We start from the raw sequence: 8,663 nt of genomic DNA, 5'->3' as shown, positions 1-8,663 counted from the left end.
TTTCTTTCTATACAATTTTTTTACTTTTAGTAATTTTGGTAGATTTTTTGGAGTACCATAAGTATGGTGAATTTTCATATTACTACAGACTGTCCTGTTTAAGACAGATTCTGTTTTTGATGCATAGTTTTCTTGTTTTGATGAAACTATCGATTCCTATCAGTGGATTAAGCCATGGAAAAGTTATATTACAGTAGCTATAGTGCAAAAACAAAATATGAATTGGTTTGCAATAGTATTTAGAGTAGTGATTTGCTTTATTATACTAACGGATCTTACCGAGCTTTCTGTTGAGTTTTGTGTGGATGAAGCGTTCGAAGATCGAGGATGTCTCGATGTGAGGAGAAGAAGGAGAGGCCAGAGCTCAAGCTTGGGGATTCCCAAGGCACCCCAAGTAAATATTCAGGGAGACTCAAGAATCTAAGCTTGGGGATTCCCCGGAAGGCATCCCATCTTTCTTCAACAAGTATCGGTATGTTTTCGGATTTGTTTCGTTCATGCGATATGTGCAATCTTGGAGCATCTTTTTCATTTAGTTTTTACTTTTCTTTTATGCACCATGCTGGGATAAGATAGTCCTTGGTTGATTTATAGAATTCTCATTGCACTTCACTTATATCTTTTGAGTATGGCTTTATAGAATGCTTCATGTGCTTCACTTATATCATTTGAAGTTTGGATTGCTTGTTTCTCTTCACGTAGAAAACCGCCATTTGTAGAATGCTCTTTTGCTTCACTTATATTTGTTAGAGCGTGGGCATATCTTTTGTAGAAAGAATTAAACTCTCTTGCTTCACTTATATCAATTTAGAGAGTTGAGAGGAATTGGTCATTCACATGGTTAGTCATAAAATCCTACATACACTACTAGGAAAAGGCCTACTAATGGCGCACCTAATTTGGCCATTAATGGCGCATTAGTGGTGCGCCATTAGTGCCACGCCATTAGTATATTTTACTAATGGCGCACCACAGGTGTGCCATTAGTATCTGGTATACTAATAGCGCACGTGCGCCATTAGTATATACAACAGTGCGCCATTAGTATGCCTCCCAGGGGGGCATGTATACCCAGGTGCTTTGGCATAGTAATGGCGCACAACAACAAGATGCTCCATTAGTAACTTTGGCATACTAATGGCGCACTGTTTAATGATGCGCCATTAGTATCATTTGGCATACTAATGGCGCACTGTGATGTGATGCACCATTAGTATGAATATTAGGTTTTTTTATTTTTTTATTTTCTGTTTTTTGCACAGGTTACAAAATGTATAATTGGACAAAATATAGACAGCACACATCAACAACAGATTCATCGAATACAATAGAAGATTAGTCTCTGAATACAATTCATCATATTAGTCTCCGAATACAATTCATCATATTAGTCTCCGAATTGAAAAGACCGAACAAAGATAGAACATTATATTACAAGTCTCGAGACCGCGAGTAGCGAGTTTGTCTTCACATTACAAGTCGATATCGATCATCTAAACTACCATCACATAGAAGAGGGCTGCGGTCATCACGATGAGCATCATCACGATGAAACTCGTCTTCATCCGGTTCCTCCAGCGCTCCCTCCCCTCTCCCGCTAGATAGCGGGCGTATCTAGATTCGGCCTCAGCCCTAGTGGTGTACCCTTTGTAACTGTTACCGCTGAATCGGTGAACCTGTCTCCGACACTCCTCCCAGTCGTCGTAGACTCCGGGAACCTTACCCTTGTACACGACATACGACGGCATCGCTATGCAGTAGCCAAACGAAACGTTAGTACCAATTCACAGACAATACATAAGCAATATATAAGTATGCAACAGAACGATCGGAAGAGAAAAGCAAGACATTAATAGCATCGATTACATCTAAGTTGAACGACTCTCGAAACCAAAGAGACATACTACAAGTTCATTAAAGTTTAATTACAACATGAGCCAATCGATGTTTCAGAACTAGACACAGCATCACTGCTTTCGACTCGACTCAAGGGACCGGAGCGTGGATGAAGCCGCCGTCTATCGTGGGAGTCATGAAATAACGGTTGTTGTCAGCCTGCATTTGTAGCATTGTGTCGATGTCACTGTTGGATGGTTGATTTGTCAGGTAGAACTACCCCGAGGTACGAAGGACATCTTGATGGATGATTTCCGCAAACTCCGACTGGATGCAAAAGAATTCTTGTCTGATGTCCGCGTCCTGGATTGCCGACACGCTCGCGGCCCAATCTTTGAGTTTACTTGGTAGCAGAAGTTGATGATGGTCCCGTACGATCGCCCGCATGTGATGGATGGCGTAGTAGGCACCCTTCTGACCGCCAGGCGGCTGCTTGACACAGCAGAACGTCGTATTGTGGGAGAACACGTGCTTGCCGTACTTACGAATAGGCCTAGTGAAGGTGCCTCCAGATTTGACGTAGCCAGGGAGAACATCATCAAGAACCTTCTTGACATTTGTGTAGTCTACGTTCGACTGACGGTCCGGGTCGAAATACGTGGCCATGGAATATTTGGGGCTTAGGAGGATGAGCGTGCAATGTGTGTCACTGCAGAAAACACGGAATGTTAAAAGAAAAACGATCGAAATCTAAGAATTCATATGTTACGGGGCGGTTGAGGGGAGGACTTACTCGGGAAAGTAAGGCACGAGGAAGTTATCCTTATCTTGGTTTGCCAGAATGACGCCTTCGAGGTAAGAAGTCACGACTTGCCGGTCCCCAGCGCTGCCCAAGATCTTGGCACGCATGTAGAAGGGGTCGACTATCACGATGTCCGGGGTCTTGTCGCGAATGATCCGCATCTCCATACTCAGCGAAAATAGCCGAACGAAGGTGTAGTGCAGCGGATGAAGGTTCAACATAGCGTGGATGTCATCAAACGGCAGGAGGATCGTACCCCCGATGGAGTTATCCACAAAGCCCTTGCCCTCTGGCACCTTGGCCGTGAAAACCGGGTATGCCACATCCTTCTCTCCAAGACGCCGCTTCTCCAAAGAAAGAACACTGTCATGCAGACTCCGCATAGCACCGGTTGCAGCATCGAGCATATTTCTTGGTAGCATCGGCCTACCCGCCACATGCACCCTCCTCGAGATATCCTCAGGTGAAGGTGGCCCGTCCTGAGCACGGATCATACTCGGTGCCGGCTGGCCCGCACCCTTGTTAGTCTTTCTTTTGCGTGCCTTCTTCTTCTCCTGTAATGGGACCGAGTTCTGCTCACAGACCGCCTTCTTGAGTGTGTTGGGGCTGATAATATTTCGCACCTCGCCTATCTGAGGCTCGGTGAAGTCGGCAGTTGGAGGCGTCTCCTGAGAGCTGAATGGCAGACGACGCCTGTTGCAACTTGGCTTCTCCGCGGTACCAGCTAGATCGCGCACGTCTTTTGTTGGGTTGGGTTCTTGAGAAGGAGGCCCCATGAAGTCGCCACCGTACCCATGATCGGCAAAGTACTGATCGACGTTGGCAAATGTATCTTCATCGTCGTCGTTCTGATCCTGTGCCATATGCATGTTTGGATCCAGTGGCATAGGGATGTCCGGCACCATTGCGGCGGTCTTGCCATGGGGCCGACTTGGCGCCGGCACGACTGGCGGTGTTGTCTTTGGGGTGGTGTCCCCCGCCCCCAAACGAATCTGGCTCTTCGGCCAAAGCAGGGGCCAGCTCAGGCAGGCGCTGAGGGTCATCACGTCATCATCGTCGACCCCGACGGGTCGAATCGGAGGTAACAACTCGTCGCAGCCTGCCAGCACCCGAACCAGTTGAGCCCTAAAAAAGTTGGGTGGCATCTGGGTACCGTGGAACAAGGGGTTGCCCAGTTGAATGATTTTGCCCTTGGCGACATCGACCAACTCGTTGTTCACGAAGTGCAGGAGAGTGCACGGAACGTCGGCGGCGCCCTGCGAAAACATGTAGGGCGTCAGGGATGCCCAGTCAAAGTCAAGGAGATGAAGTCCTCGGCTGAGAGAGGCTTAATTAGTTACCGTGATGATGGCGTCGAGCTCGGCTAATGTCGAGGCACCGCCAACGGCGGGCGTGCAGTTGACGGAGGGGCCGCTTGCTGCAGAGGTGCCGGCTGGCGTACACCCGGGTGCATTAAGCTCCCGTGCCGGCATCGGAGACACCAATGGCCCCGCCATCGCGTTCTGCGAGTTGCTGGCCGTGAAGCTAGGAATCGGGGGCGGCCCCTGTTGGCCGCCCGCAATCCACGCACTAATCCCCTGGATCAAGGTAGGCACAATGGCGGTGATCGTCCTTCCGAGTTGTTGTTCCACTTGCTCTTGGACAATCTCCGGAATCCGCGCCACCTGTGCCCTGAGTTCTTGAACCTCGCGCGCCTGGCTTTCTGAGCTGGTCTTTTTCTCCTTTCGCCCACCAGTGTTATAGTATGACGACCATTTTGTCGACAAGCCTTTGCCAGCCACACGACCAGCTGACATCGGCTTATTGAGCTTATCCTTGTTCTTCATTACATTCAACGCCCTATTTAGAGTGGTGTCCCAAGGGTTGCTCTTAGTCGACCCCGCGCTACTGCTTTCAGTCGCCTGCGGAAGGAATGTGAACCATTTAGAAATTTGGCTTCATTAATTAGAATGCAACCATATGGAGCTAATTACACGGGGGTGTATTCCTTACCAGAACAAGCTCAAGCGCCCTGGTCTTCGGATCCGTGGTAAGCTCCTTTGTTTTCGGGTCCTTCTTGTACCGGGCCCTGACAAAGTTCCTGGTCTGCTTGTCACCGTATTTATCGAAGAGGGGCGGTAGGCCTTGCTCGGCACGGTCCGCCTCCTCCTTGTCCCATATAGGCTCCGCCACTTTGTAACCGCCGGGACCGAGTGTGTGTTCCCCTAAGTTCAGCTCCCGCATTTCTTTCCCCCACTTACTTGATTCGGAGTTTGCGGTGCTCGAGCAATTGATCTTGAAGTCGTTGTAGTCATCTTTGGTGATCGAAGGATTTTTCTCCTTGATCTTCTCATAACTCTCACCTTTCTCGATCATTCTCTTCACATTGCTTTTCCAAGTAGACAGGGCCTTACTCATCTTCGTGAGGGCAGCATTGTTCACTTTATTCCCTTTGAGGCTTGTGTTTTCAAATTCAGCGGGGAACTTGTATCGTTCGTGCAGCTTCGTGAAGAGGAGGTTGCGCAAATTCCCTCGGTCAGGATGCCTCAGGTTCTCGGTGTTGATCGAGACAGTGCTCCGGAGAATGCACCCGAGCTGAAGCGAGTACCCCTTGACTATTCGTTCGGGTGCCGTTGGATTCCCGTCGGAGTCCACTTCAGTAACTTCCTCCTTGAGGGTGCGGAGCACAGTCGGGCACCGGTCCTTCCGTTGCCTCTTCGGTTGGCTGCCATCTGTGCGTGCGCCGCCATCATCAGTGGTGGCATCCTCGGCGGCACCATCAGTGGTGGCATCAGTGGGGTCATCCTCGGCGGTACCATCAGTGGTCTTAGGATTGGTGGGGAAGGCGGCGTCCTCATACAAGTGAGGTTGTTCCTCCATCTCTTGGGACAGCTCCCAGAATGCCTTGACGCCCGAACCCCCGGCCTCATCGTTGTTGGCCATGTTTCTCTCTAAATAGGAACAAAGTTTGGTCAAAAAGTTGGTTATTGTCAAGGAACAAGATCATGGTCTCATCATTTAGGGTTTGTCGACACCGAGGCACCCTAAAAGCTAAGCTTTTATCATTGAGGGTTTTTCGACGCCGAGGCACCCTAAAAGCCTAAGCTTTCATCATTTCGGTTTTTATCGACACCGAGGCACCCTAAAAGCCATGCAATAGTCACAAGTACGCCGGGGCACTTGATCCTACTTAATTAACTACTAAGATACCCCGGCCCATGCATTAGTCACAAGTACCCCATATGTCCTATTTTTAGCAAAGTCATGCTAAAATTCACGGAAAATTTCAGCATGACCTTTGCTGAAAATAGGACATATGGAGTACTCGAATTTGCCGGAATGAAAGTTAATCGACATTCCAGCAAACTCAAGGGCCTCTCGGGTGGACAAGGCAAAAAAGGCCTCCATCACAACATGGAAAATACATTGGCATGTGAAGAGGTGAAACAATATATGCATCTCCAAGCAGTATCATTCAACATTTTGGACAAACCACTACAAGCAATACTGGATCAGATACAAGAAGAATGTGAGAAAATGCAGACAAATACTAACAGATTGAGGTGTTTAACTTGTGGTGCTCTCTGTGCTATTAACATTTCAAGTCAAAACCTTTTCTAGTTAGTAAGTGTTTCTTGAGCATATGTATGTAGTAAGTGTTTCTGCTCTCAGTGTTTCAGAACACATATTTTAGCTACCTAGTACCAGTGCTATTACCCAGCAGTTAATTAGCTTTTGCTTTTGCTTTTCAGTGCCAAATTCTAGCTAGTACCAGCAAATTAACATCTAGCAGCAATCATTTTCAAATATATATACACTGGACATTTTAATATTAACCTAAGGAAAAAAGAATAGTTAGGTTAATATTAACCCAAGATACATCAACTACTGCACTGTCCTGCCTAATAAAAACAGTCATGCCAGCATATAGTATATAAATCTGAATTTGTGTTTACAAGAAGAGTGCCCATTGCAATGTAAACCTGAGAACACAACTCACCTCAAGTGCAAGATATAGCAGACACCTACTTCTTCAGTCAAGTGCAGTAAAAGACCGTTTGCAGAACCTGTTTAGTCAGAGTTGAACATTACATAAGATGAGAACTCTACATAACTAATATTGGTATGACAGATAGAAAACTGAGAATGGATAAAAAACTAAGCATGGCAGCAAGACGCTGATGCATCTTCTGTGTCGCCAACTTTCAAAACAGAACCGGAATTCTGTTGATAAATGGAAGCATTTTTATAGTCCCTCGAAACAAAATAATCACAATACAGAAGCACCTAGGTAAGAAGCTGGAAAATAATACCATGGCTGCATTATGAGTGTTAGTTGGGAGCATGAAACTTCAGTAACAGAATCTGTGCCAATTGTGGACCCATGTTGTACTGAAAAAGATTTAAAACAGTTGTGATTAAACATTGTCAAATCTGGTTAATTCCCTTGCATAGTTGGTTGATGATTTAAGTTACGACGATCAACTGGTCAGCAGCAGTTGACTGACAGATGCACCAAATACAACAATTCCAATTGCAATCTCCAAACAAAAACTAACCCAAAAAAAGGTGGCAACATATGAGAACAATAATGGAGCTAAACTACACAGCACATGGCAAGTCCAACACGTAATGGCGAGAATTCAACACTCTAGACATAATAAAAGGTTCAGATAACCACAAAAACACAGCACCAAACACATATCACAGTGCCTATCAGTAGTCAGTCCTACTGACAGCATTTGCAATCCTATCTGTATATCCAAATATCAATCCCCAATTCCAAGAAAACTAAAACCCCATATCACAGCAGCCACCCAACTGAAGCTCCAATAGTACAAAAGCATGATGAACAAATAAAATCAGTTCAGAGGCAGGTTTGCAAAGATCCCCAAATCACCCACTACGCCATTAGAACAACTATTGTGTCGATAGGCATAACTTAGGAAACAACCTACATCAGAAGGTTCACATGATCACAGAAGGCCAACACGACTGGGCTTTGACGGGTCGGTAATAAAGAAGCATTGGTCCACTTGGGAAGCCAGTACCCATGGCTCATTTTTCGCGGTGACGTTTGCGCCCGCGGTCTTGGATTTGGCTTCGGGTATAACCATGGTGATGAAATACCGGTCTTCTTTTAGGACGCTCTTGGCCCATCTGACACGGAACATCGGGACCTTCTCTCCAGCGTAGCTCAGCTCCCAGATCTCCTTGTCGTTACCGGTGTAGGATTCCATCGTTACCCCGGAGTTCTGATAACCATCGCTCTTCATGTCCTTGGCCTCGGTGTAGAATGTGTAGCCGTTGATATCGTATGACTCATAGGTCATCAGGTTGTGCTCGGCGCCCTGTGACAAGGCGAATATGAGTTGTTCTTCCGCAGAAGAATCCTCATGTAAAGGGTACGACAGAAGCTTCTGCTTGAACCAACGCGTGAAACATGAGTTGTGCTCTTTGAGTATATCTCCGTCCGTCCTCTGTTGGCCTCGGTCATTGTACGTATTCTTAATAAAGGTTTTGTGCTCTACCACCCAAGGATCGACCATGTCTATGTGTTGTAGCGCGACTAGGTTTGCTCTTTCAAAGTTGGCAAGTCGACCCTCGAAGTCGACATGCATTTCGCGGCGACCCTCACGGTGACCCCATCCAGCGAGCCTGCCGAGGTGCCTGTTGACGGGCAGACCAACGGGGTTCTCGATGCCTAAATAATTCATGCAGTAGGAGATGCACTCTTCGGTCAGAAAGCCCCTGGCTATGCTTCCCTCTGGACGTGACATGTTGTGAACGTATCCTTTGATGACACCATTCATCCTTTCGAACGGCATCATGCTGTGCAGGAACGTCGGCCCGAGTTGGATGATATTGTCCACGATATGGACCAGCAGATGCACCATAACGTCGAAGAATGCGGGCGGGAAGTACATCTCAAGCTCGCATAGTATCACCACGATCTCTTCCTGTAGCCTTCAGAGTTGCCTCACGCCAACAGACTTCCGAGAGATGACGTCGAAAAAGTTGCATAGGCCAAATAGGGTTTCACGAA

The sequence above is a fragment of the Triticum urartu genome, chromosome 1A (assembly GCF_056163025.1).
Source record: "Triticum urartu cultivar PI428250 chromosome 1A, HENAU_Tu73, whole genome shotgun sequence".
Classification (NCBI taxonomy): Eukaryota; Viridiplantae; Streptophyta; class Magnoliopsida; order Poales; family Poaceae; genus Triticum; species Triticum urartu.
This window is presented reverse-complemented; position numbering follows the sequence as displayed.